Source organism: Lepidochelys olivacea (genome assembly GCF_965140295.1).
Source record: "Lepidochelys olivacea isolate rLepOli2 genome assembly, chromosome: 7".
NCBI lineage: Eukaryota > Metazoa > Chordata > Testudines > Cheloniidae > Lepidochelys > Lepidochelys olivacea.
In genome coordinates this window covers 38,038,712-38,050,984 of record NC_140417.1, presented here as the reverse complement: position 1 = coordinate 38,050,984, position 12,273 = coordinate 38,038,712, and the positions used below count along the sequence as shown (strand labels likewise).

At 38.5% G+C, this 12,273-nt stretch overlaps 1 protein-coding gene across 2 annotated transcripts in view; it reads left to right on the top strand.

The window, feature by feature from the left end:
- Positions 1 to 12,273, top strand: part of PPARG (peroxisome proliferator activated receptor gamma) — a 107,150-nt gene that overhangs the window by 19,872 nt on the left and 75,005 nt on the right. The window contains exon 2 of one of the 2 annotated variants that reach the window (XM_084633551.1): positions 6,422 to 6,460. The exons of the other annotated variant lie outside the window; for it this stretch is intronic. The gene's annotated coding sequence lies outside the window, so the exon portion shown is untranslated. The remainder of the gene's footprint in view (positions 1 to 6,421; positions 6,461 to 12,273) is intronic. 2 annotated transcript variants of the gene reach the window in all.

Here is a 12,273-nt window from a genome sequence, read left to right as displayed (position 1 = left end):
ATTTGTACAACCAGGAAAAAATTGCTCACTGAAGTTTAAATTGTAAAAAGCATGAAAAATTAAGGCCTAAGATATTCGATAGTATGTATTTAAACAGCAAAGCCACTCCAGTAGCAAAGAAAAGTTACTTCTGTTGTAAAGTTGATAAAGATATTTTATTTTGACTGTTAAAGCTCTTTCTACCGTGTTGCTATCGATTCTGTTTTAAAAGAGCAGAAAATACAAAATTTTGCAAAGACAAAACAAAGATAGGACAATGACCTACTGTAAATAATGAAAGAGATGAAGTGTCTGAGAACAAATCTTTTGTCACAACATTTTAAAAGAATGCTTGTCACAGATTTATGTAATGGGGATTATTGCTAAATATAGAGTATTACAAACTAGAGACACAAACTCAGTTCAATGTGGAAATGTTAAAATACTAACTTCAATCGGCCATCAAGCAACCTCAGGAGTAGAATTATTATACTGTGGAGGGAGCAAGATTCAGCTCTCCTTGTCTGGAAGGACAGATGAGCCTTTGAGATAGATTAGGAGAAGAAAATAGAGGAGGGAACCTACTGTATGAAAAATAAACCATGTAAACATAAAAAATGCAATTTACAAGTTCCTAAACCCTTTGTCGTATACTTTATATTAGAATAAATATGTATGAAATCAGAAAGTCCAAATAAATAACTTTTAAAATAAATCAGTGCCATTTGTGACTGTATTTTGATGATGTGAGCACATCCCCAGGAACTGTATTAAGTCACCACCTAAGTATATGCAATATACACGTCAGTCATGGTCACAGCTAGTCTAAGCTGGATCTGAAAGAGTGACTTAGAGATGCAAGGTTCTTTAAGTCACATTGCCAATCCCTGAATCATCCCTAAGTAATTTTTTTTCAGAGTGCTCCACATTCTCCTATGAAAAACCTTAGTAAGAACAAGAATGAAACTTTAGAAAAAGCTATACTTATTGTGCAAGGTCTTGTCAAGACAAGTTCCAGAATTTGAATGGTTTCGGGTGGGGAAAAGAGAGACAATAAGGCAAATAGTCTGTGTATTATCTCAGCTGCTAAAATGAATGTTTTGTCTGAACATACAAAAAAAAGTTAATGAAAATGTATTGTATTTTTAATTGTTTTTAATCAGTCTGTTTAATACATGTTTATGTTTGGTTAATATGGGTAAAATGAAGTTATGGCTCAATCTTGAAAAGCACTAAGTGCATTTTGGGATGTGCTGGCCCCTTCAGGTGCCATTAAAGCGTATGGGATTTCTGTCCTGAGTAAGAAGTTTGCAGGCCTGGGCCTTGCATTAGTCAACATCACCAGGAAGTACCAGAAGTCTCACAAGAGAACATTTTCCCTTTTTGATATGCCTAGCATGATTTCTAGACCAGAAAGGAATAGAACACTATCTCGACTTTTGGACATTTGGATCAATGGATCCAAATGGATCAATGAATAACGGCTCAATGAATCTTTTGAGATTTACTTTTTACTATACTTTAAACACCAACTATTGTTCAGAGTGACTCCAAACCATAAAACTTATAAAGCTTGAAATTTTTGCAAGAAGCATAAAAAAACTGGAGTATGTGGCCTGTGGGAGAGTAAGTACTGGGGTTAATTTATAACTTAAGCAAATGAATCTATAAAAAGAAGAAAAGCTCTATAAGAAATAGGTTAACGTATGATTAAAAAAACCCAACAGATAAAAGATATCTGAACTTGTTTGGTCCCAGTGATTTTATCACTAAGGAATTCAATTATAGGTGTGTTGGGAGTAGCAAATCACAATTCTGTAAATTACTAATGAGACAGAAAGATCTTTATCATGTTCTGTATGTGTTCACATGCAAAGTTCAGTCCTGCCCTCTGTAAATAAACTCTTAGCACCTAGACTGTGCTCCTTTGCAGAAACTCAATGTCACAACAGTAGGAACAGAGATATAACTTGGGCTGAATAATTTTTTGAACGTGCCGGCAGATGTACAATATTCTTAGAAATGAGAGGTTTCAGAGTAGCAGCCGTGTTAGTCTGTATTCGCAAAAAGAAAAGGAATACTTGTGGCACCTTTGAGACTAGAACGGGAATGGAGTCTTAGAACTTAGTAAGTAATCTAGCTAGATATGCGTTAGATTCTGATTTCTTTAAATGTCTGAGAAAAATAAGCTATGCTGAATGGAATGGGTATTCCTGTTTTTGTGTCTTTTTGTAACTTAAGGTTTTGCCTAGAGGGATTCTCTATGTTTTGAATCTGATTACCCTGTAAGGAGTTTACCATCCTGATTTTACAGGGGTGATTCTTTTTACTTTTCTTCTATTAAAATTCTTCTTTTAAGAAACTGAATGTTTTTTCATGGTTCTTAAGATCCAAGGGTTTCGGTCTGTGGTCACCTATGCAAATTGGTGAGGATTTTTATCAAGCCTTCCCCAGGAAAGGGGGGGTAACGTTTGGAAGGATTTTGGGGGGGAAAGATGTTTTCAAACAGACTCTTTCCTAATAATAATACTCGTTGGACGGTTGGTGGTGGCAGCAAAAGTCCAAGGGCAAAAGGTAAAATAGTTTGTACCTTGGGGAAGTTTTAACCTAAGCTGGTAAAAGTAAACTTAGGAGGTTCTGATGCAGGTCCCCACATCTGTACCCTAGAGTTCAGAGTGGGGAAGGAACCCTGATAAATTTGTTAGTCTCTAAAGTGCCACAAGTACTCCTTTTCTTCTTAGAAATGAGGTTAGCCAACAGATGGCTTTTCCTTTCTGTGGGCTGGTGATTTTCAACTTTGGATTTAATTCATTTAATATTATTAGCATTTTCTAGAAACTGCAAAGAGGAGACAACCTTTTTTTGGGGTGCCTTGTTTGAGGGTGGTCCAAGACTGTGGAATGAACTTCCCCGGGAACTAAGGACCATCATAAATCTCACCACCTTCCACTCCAAGTGCAAGGTGCATTTCTTTGACCTTGCCTTTTATAAACACATAGCAACAGGTATATTTATTTAATAAATTTTAAAAAAAACCCTACTAAAACAAAACACTCCATTGAACACATTTCTCCCTCTCTGGAGAGGATGAAAGAACAAACAACATATGACAGATGTGTAGTCACTATGTTTAATGGACTATTGGGAGGCGCTCAGATACTACATTCATGAGTGTGGTATAAAAACCTATATAGAATAGAACTAACAAGTTGAATTCAGGATACATATGACATCAGTGTACCATGGAGATGCATTAAGTGAATCACACAAGGCTGGATTTATTTAGCCTGTGTTGCATATTCTATTAGAGAGTTTTAACCCACTAATTTACATAATGACTCTTTATTTACCCAAGGGAGGCAGATTGGCCTCAGGTCAATTAACTCCTAGGGCCTGCAATCCAAATTGTTTTAAGGGCTGCCTGCTACTTGATTCTTACAGCAGTAAATTATTATCTCTTGTCAGTCATTTAAAGAGGAAGGGCAGTTTCTGGAAAAGCAAATATAATTAGCCAAGAGACCCACAGTCCAACTGTAGTTGCAAGAAAGCTTTAAGGGACCAAGCCCTGCTTGCTCTAAACACACAAGAAGTCAGTAGAACAACTCACATGACTAAAGAGAGAAGGATTTCACTCAAATATGCAGTTTTGTGGAAATTCACATATTCTTCTAATTGTAACTTTCCCAATGATTCATAGGCTGCAGAGTGGAGGGGTCATGTAGGCCATGGCCTGGCCACTTTTTGGCCATAATGGTGGGGTAGCTGGGCCAAATTTGAGTGAGTGATGTTGTGACCTGCTGCAGCAACACTGAGGCACCACAACCCTGTATGCAGGTTGCAACACTGGTCACTCAAATTTGGACAGGGTGCGTGCAGGGGCTCATGGGCCAACAACGTCAGGCTGCTGGTAGTGCAGTGAGGGGGTCTGAGGGAAAGAGAGTCAGGTGGGGTGGAAGGCACAAATCTATGCCCACAAACACACACTTTAAATGGCACTCTGCAGCCCCATCAATTAGAGAGTCTCAGACGTTTGAGACAGACTGGGTTTCTCTAAACTTCTCTGAGGCAGGACTAGAATTCTTCCATTTTTCTGCTAATTACAGTGTTGCCACAATATTCCGATATAGAGTCGAGTATATATAATAAATACCTTGAGAGATAGGAGGCGATTCATAGCTAGTGTACTAATTTAACAATCTTATTCCAGGATATTAAACGCTTAAGTTAAGCATTTACTATATTTCACCATTTCGTATCTTATGTTATTTGCTTAGCAGGGTATTTATGGTTGGAGAGAACAGTTATGTGCCCTGAATGCCCAAAAGGCAAAATATTTAATCTTTTTTTTAGCTATTCTTTTATTGACCTGCTGATTTTATTTTCAGCAAGCAAGTTACTCTATCCTGAAAAACAATCCGAATGATCAAGAGCTGCTAGATTTTACAATCTTGATTTGCAAAAAAAATAGGTTAAAAATACAGACATTTCTGAGATAAGCAGCACTGTTTAAACTTAAATTTCTTTCACATTTATTTCTTCACCTACATGGGTTCTACCGAAAAGTTTAAAATCAATAGTGATTACAATAAAGTTGGGCCCAGTGGCCCAGGGAGGGTAAACACACTATCATAAAATAAGCAAAGAAAAATAATCCTGTTTGTACAGTGCCTAACACAAGGCACAGTGAAAATCAGAATAAAACAAAATGGCCAAAGATGAACTGCTTCAAATAAAAATACCCTACACAAAACACTGGAGACAGCTAGAAAGTGCAGACATAGGGTCTGATCCAATTTCCAATGAAGTCTTTGCAAAGAGCCACTCCATTGGCTTTAAATCGGAGGTAGGTTGTACCTACAGTCAGGGAGGTTTTTCATATGAATCATTGAACTGAAAGTCCCTGGCATAATTTACAAAAAAACACAATATGCAAAGTAAGGACACCATAGCAGACTTCTTTCTTTGAGAGATATAAAATGAGAGATGGTCACCTCAGTACAATTGACCTAGATTATTAAAAAATTAATTCACCATTCACTGGTCCCTGTTGGAAGACAGGATACTGGGCTAGATGGATCTTTGGTCTGACCCAGTATGGCCGTTCTTATGTTCACAGGATCTTGAATTGAATTCATTTGCTGATCAGCAATCAGTGTAGGTCAGTGGAACTGGATTTTACCAATTCCTTGTTCGCAAAACAAAAGAGGCATTGGGAAGCTGAATTTTCTAAGTCCTGAAGCTTTCAGATTAGTTTCACAGTTAGGAGTGAATTACAGTAATCCATTAGCATGGAAGTACTGAGAGCATAAATATGGTCTGAGTGGCAAAGTCCATGTTACAGAAAAAAAGAGTGGTACTGGAGAACATGGAGATGATAATAGCCACTTCAGACTACCGTCATAAAATGGGTTTTCAGAAAGAGCAATGAATACCAAAAATGTCTGACAACCAAGAGCCTCAGCCCCCTGAATAGAAGGAGCCCAGAAGCCTAGAAAGTTAATGAAAACTTAATGTCAAGCAATTTAGGTACTGCAGTGCAAAAAAAAAAAAAAGTGTGGGGCGTGGGTGGGAGGGGCATTTAAAAGATTTAAGGAAATACTCTTGTTATGTTTCGGGGAAAGCGGGGTTAGTAACATATCGCATGACTTTCCTCTTGACTCCGAGAATGCTTTGGATGTCTCTCAAGACCACAATGTTGTCTGTTCTGTACAAATATATGAAAGTCCTCTTTCTGTAATTTGCCATTGCTGTTTTTCTTATCTGTGAAGGAAGCACAGTAACTCCCACTGGGGACATTTCATAGTAACTTGATCTTAAAATAAGAAATCTAAGGGAAAGGTCATATCCTAATAAGTTTTGCATACCTAAATTCCCATGGAGCTTCAAAATGATGCTGAATGACTAGGGCACTAACAATTTTCCAACAATATGTTATTGAACAGTTTCCAGTGAGTGTCTACAGCATGCCAGAACAATAAGTGAAATGAAGATAGGATTGACTGGCAGGACATAGCATCCAAGTCTGCCCTTAGATTTATCTGGGCATCTCCCATTGATGATTCTGGGTTTTTATCTTTAGAATTTCTGTGAATTTCTGTCTTCCTCTTCCCTCTTTTCCAATGAAGATAACTGCCCGAAGCCCCTTTAGCTTTCTTCAAGTCCTGGTGTAAGGCTGTTGAAGTCAGTGGAATATGTGTCTCTTTATCTGACAGAAGAAAATGAGAAAGGCATTCTACAAGGCATTCTAGCATAAATAATGGAATCAGCAGCAACTTTTCTTACTTTAATTGAGAGGATGAGTCTTGTAAGGAAGTTATCGTGTAGCCCAAACTGGAAATACCAGCCTAACCCTTCCAATCAAATAGTTTCAATCGTACTGTAAGATGATCCTGCTTACATCAAGGTGCTCTTCTTTTGAGATGCATTTTCTTTTTCTCTACAGGCAGAGGTCCACAGTGAGGGCAGGGCTGATCACCTCCTCGTATGTATCAAACTCTCTCCATGTGCTTCTGATTTAAGCATCTACCATGTATATTTTTGCTTTGCTTTGTGAGGTGTATTAGTGTGGTAGTTCCTCAAGTTTTGGCACTCATACATAACTAGTTGAAGCTCTTATAGAGAGGGTTGTTTATTTGTTTTGTTTTTAGGTGTACACCACCAATGTGAGTTTTAAGACTTGCAAGATTCCTAAAGAGACTTTGTTTGCAATTGTGTGTGTAAAACCTCAGTTTATGGTCCATTGTTTCTGTGCTATCACAGATCTGAGAATAAGTACCAAACTAATTGTATCTGTCATAATCACCTTCTTTAATGACTTCAGTTGATTTAAATGGCAATATTTACTTTTAAATTCTCTCATTGTTTCTGATATATTGTCTCTTCCTTTAAGTTTAACTCCAGCACAATGGGTTTAATGTTCCATTCTGCCTCACTCAATTCAGGTTAATTGGAAAAATTCAAAAGATGTGAGGTGAACTTAATCTCTTGGGTGTAAGTTATTCCCTGAAAGATATCTGAAGATGTGGAACTCAGTTCTCTGAATGCCATGCACCATAGTTGGTGTAGCTGGTATCAATACATGTGTAGCCTTTTCTCACATCTGGTATTGCACAGAAATGTTTTTGTCAAAGTGGTTAACCATTGGCTCACAACAGAGATTCAGTGGAGGAGGCCCATGATATGCCTAGCTGTGCTGGCCATTAGGGTTTAAATATGGTATGTCCTGGTATTGACCAAAAGGTACACAAGTTTCCTAAGCAATAAAAAACACTGGGTGAAATCTCAGCCTCATTGAAGTCAATGGGGATTTTGCCATTGACTTAAGTGGAGCCAGGATATCACCCCAAGTGTATTATTGTCTTGTCTGAATAAGTGAACATACGATATATAGCTGTGTAATGTAGTATATACTTCTGAACTATGGGCCAGACTCTATGCCAGTTTACACCAGCAGAAGACAATCCCATAGTTCAGATGTTCTCTGAATATGGGGAAGAGTGTAATTTGTACTGAACAATTTTATGTTATTGCATACACTCTGCAAACTCATCTAGTACAAATGAGGGGTGCCTGGATGAAGAGGGCAAGTGGATACATGAGAAGTGTCTTTTTGTGAACTTGGGGAAGGCAGGAGTCTCTGTTTGGTGGACAGGGGTTGTAAAATTAGGATTAGGCCCCTTTCCAAGTTCCCATTTTTAGGGGAAATATTCAGAAGTAGTAAGTGAAGGTAAGCATGAGAGATGGACCAAAACCAGGCCCTAAATTCCAAACCTATTCCAGTTTGGATGGTGTGACATTTTGCCCAGGATACTCAGAACTGTGAGCCTGACTGTGTTACCACTCTGACTTAGCAAGAGTGAGAGCTTTGCTGCTGCTAAATTGTGTGTCAGTTCCCTGACAGACCAGCAAACTGTTCATGACTCTGCCAATCTAACTTTGACTTGAAGATTATAAACAGCAAATTCCAATTGCTGAGTTCCCCAGAGATATGTCTCTGAATTGTCTAGTTTCTCTCACTGTGACACTCACAGAAATGATCAAATTTGCTGCCTCCAAAGAAACAGAATACCTACAAACCTGTTGGTTTAGCTGAGGATTCACACTCACTTTAATACACAGTGCTGAGGTGGTTTTGTAATAAAACAAGAATAAGTTTATTAACAAACAACAGAGATTTATGTAATACTAAGCAAGAATAAAATAAATGTATGTTTACAAGTAAACAAAATAAATACAATACATTCTACTGACTGAAATTTCATTTCAGCAAGTTACAATCTTTATCTAAGCAGATTTCTCACTTACATCAAGTTTCCAGCAGCTCTTGCCTTTCAGGCCACGAAGATTCAGTTTTCATAGGCTCAGTGCATGATGTACCCTGTCGTCCCCACAGTGATGAATAATTAAAAGTTCTTTTTGCTTCCCTTATATTGCTCAACGTCCATTGTCTCTGCCTCAAGAGCTGGGAAGGCTTTCTGGGGTGTAGATTCTGTCCCCTGGCATTATTATTAAACAGGCTTCTCCCCGCTTGTTTAGTTTGATGGCTTTGTTTACTTTATATGAATATATGCTTCTATTCTCCTGTGCCTATAAGCAAGTCAGTAAGACAGGTAAACACACATTCCTTTGTTTCAGAGTAGCAGCTGTGTTAGTCTGTATTTGCAAAAAGAAAAGGAGTACTTGTGGCACCTTAGAGACTAACAAATTTATTTGAGCATAAGCTTTCGTGAGCTACAGCTCACTTCATCGGATGCATTCAGTGGAAAATACAGTGGGGAGATTTATATACACAGAGAACATGTAACAATGAGTGTTACCATACACACTGTAAGGAGAGTGATCACTTAAGGTAAGCTATTACCAGCAGGAGAGCGGGGGGGGACGGGACCTTTTGTAGTGATAATCAAGGTGGGCCATTTCCAGCAGTTGACAAGAACATCTGAGGAACAGTGTGGGGTGGGGAGGGAATAAACATGGGGAAATAGTTTTACTTTGTGTAATGACCCATCCACCCCCAGTCTCTATTCAAGCCTAAGTTAATTGTATCCAGTTTGCAAATTAATTCCAATTCAGCAGTCTCTCGTTGGAGTCTGTTTTTGAAGTTTTTTTGTTGAAGAATTGCAACTTTTAGGTTGGTAATCGAGTGACCAAAGAGATTGAAGTGTTCTCCAACTGGTTTTTGAATGTTATAATTCTTGACGTCTGATTTGTGTCCATTTATTCTTTTACGCAGAGACAGTCCAGTTTGACCAATGTACATGGCAGAGGGGCATTGCTGGCACATGATGCCATATATCACATTGGTAGATGGGCAGGTGAACGAGACTCTGATAGTGTGGCTGATGTGATTAGGCCCTATGATGGTGTCCCCTGAATAGATATGTGGACACAGTTGGCAACGGGCTTTGTTGCAAGGATAGGTTCCTGGGTTAGTGGTTCTGTTGTGTGGTGTGTGGTTGCTGGGGAGTATTTGCTTCAGGTTGGGGGGCTGTCTGTAAGCAAGGACTGGCCTGTCTCCCAAGATCTGTGAAAATGATGGGTCGTCCTTCAGGATAGGTTGTAGATCCTTGCGTTGGAGAGGTTTTAGTTGAGGGCTGAAGATGACAGCTTGTGGCGTTCTGTTATTTTCTTTGTTGGGCCTGTCCTGTAGTAGGTGACTTCTGGGTACTCTTCTGGCTCTGTCAATCTGTTTCTACATGCACTGCCTCCCAAACACATTTTAAGAACATATTTTCAGCACCCATCTATAACTCTTTGTACAGAATACATACATACATACATCACACAATTATTTTTGGGACCAGCATGTCACTAGTTTATATATTATACCTTACATGATACCTTTGTGATATATATTGTGATAACAGTATTTTAGGGCACAGCCCTGATGTGAGTCATGGTATGATTGTGCCCTCTAACAGTTGGTATTGCGGAGCTCTCAGGGTCATAGATGGTGGGGTAAAGTTTGACCATTTCTGTCCTTGCTCTTATTGTGCTCCAGGTCTTGTTCCTACACTAGACCCAATCCTTCTGGTGTGGGGTCAGCTAAACTACTGCAAAAAAGTCTGTTCTTGTGGAATTTCTGTGTGTGAATTGAGGTAATACAGTTAGACCAGATGCACTGGCCTTACTACCCAAAGGACAGGCTGTGCGGAGTTTGGGGAGCAGCTTGCTTCTAAAGACCCAATTTTGGATTTGAGATAGTTCAGAAAAGTTAAATTAGGAGTTTTGCATGTGAAAAGAATGCAGTAAGTGTCCTATTCCTGACATTTAGCTCTACTTTACAGTATATTGCATTTGTTGTCATCCAGAGGTCTGTTATGAATTATTTTTTTGCTATAATCTCAATTATAAATATATTGTAATCTGATAATGGTTCTTTGAGTAAAATTCAGTCTTGTTAGAGTTCAGTCATTTGCATTGTGATTTTGGTTCAGATTAATTTGAAACTTGCAAACTATTGATTTTGTTTAGATTGGGAATAACTACAGGAGCAAAGAAGGAAAAAAATCTGATTTTGAACTATTTCAGAACAGTAAAAAGCCACAGTAACTCATCCTGAGTGTAGTAATATATCCCACCAACCACATGATATTTAGCTGTTCATAGGCATGTTTCAGGGGTTACAAAAAGTCACAATAAAAACTTTTAGTTCCTCATATGGTACTTGCTTACCTAGAAAATAAATCCAGTTGTAAAATTACTGAAGCATGACAACACAATTTATTGCATACTTAGCTATAAGAATTATTCCAAAATGAACTGAGGAAAATGATTTAAAACGACAACATTTTAGCTCCTAAGGATTCCAGACTATGTGGACCACATTCCAATTTATCGTTCAGAATTTAAACAATATAAAAGTTACAGACTTACCAAGATTGTGGTAATGGATTCATATTTAATTGTTCAAATAAAGAATGTCTATTGATATTAATTGTGATTAAATCTAGAAAATGTTAATGTGATTTTTTTCTATATGCAGACTTACCCTCTTTTAATAAACTTTCTGGAAAAACATGAAAATGTGATTAAGCTTTTTATTGCTATAAATATGTATAGGCAGGCATAGATATTTATCTCAAAATGTGCTTTATATAATTCCAGGTATCATGGCAGATTAAGCTAAAAGATCTGCTGTTATATGTCTTATTGGATGACTTATAAAAGGAATTTTTAATGCAATTTTAAATATAGAAGGGGGCAAGGAGATGACAAGAGCACATGATACAGGGAAGGAAACTGAAATTTACCCAATCTGTTTCTTTTCTCTCCTTCTATTGCTGCTAAAATTCAGTGTAATAACTCTGTTTGCACCACTATAGTTAATGTTGTATCACCACTTAATCATTAATTCCTAATCTCCTGGAGTTAGAATCTGACTATAACACTTTTCACTGGGTTGAAATGTGGCAAATAAAGTCAAAGCCGGTAAGCAAATACTTGGTTGTTTGTATCTTTAAAGAAAACAGAAGGAACTTAAAGTGGACTAGTATCTTTTGGATATTTTCTAAGAAATCCAGGTAAGGAAGATGGATGGTTCAAGGACCTGGTAACAGAATACGTAGCTTTTTACCACAAGGCCACTGATACAAATCCTGACAGGCTGCTAGTGACAGTTATTACCCTTAATAGCTGTTTGATTCACTATATGAAAAGTTAGTGGTTGTGGTCCTAGTCCTATAGGCAGGTATCCACCTCTCTTTTGTGGCTTTGGAGAGTCCCCTGATGAAAATGGGCATGGTGACTGAACGGTTCTGCAGAGTTTTTCTATCCAAGGTTAGGGTTGAGGGACATTTCAGAGTCCCTACAATATTTATATACACAATACAAAGAGTCATTTGAATGTATTTTATGAAGACATGCCAACTCACCTGAATTAATTGTGAGAGATGCGATTTTAAAGTAAAATTAAGCCTGACTCATGATCTCATGATAGAACGAAATGTCAGATTTTTTTTCCAGCTGTGGCTGAAAACAAATATCCTGACATTTGGGAGTTTTAAACTGAGATCACGATAATAATTTTACTTAGAAATCGCTGTCAGCCCTAGACAGCCGGGGCTCCTGCTGTCAGCCCACCCTGGGCGGACAGTGGAAGCCCTGACCAGCCTGGGGAGGACAGCAGGAGCCCCTCCTCCTGAGGCCCCTGCGAGGAGAGTCTCCTGTTGTCAGCCTGCTTTGGCCTGCCAGGGCTCCCGCTCTCAGCCAGCCCCGGGTGGCTGGGGCTGACAGTGGGAGCCACAGCCACCTGGAGATGACAGTGGGAGCCCTTCTTCACAGGGCCCTCGAGGA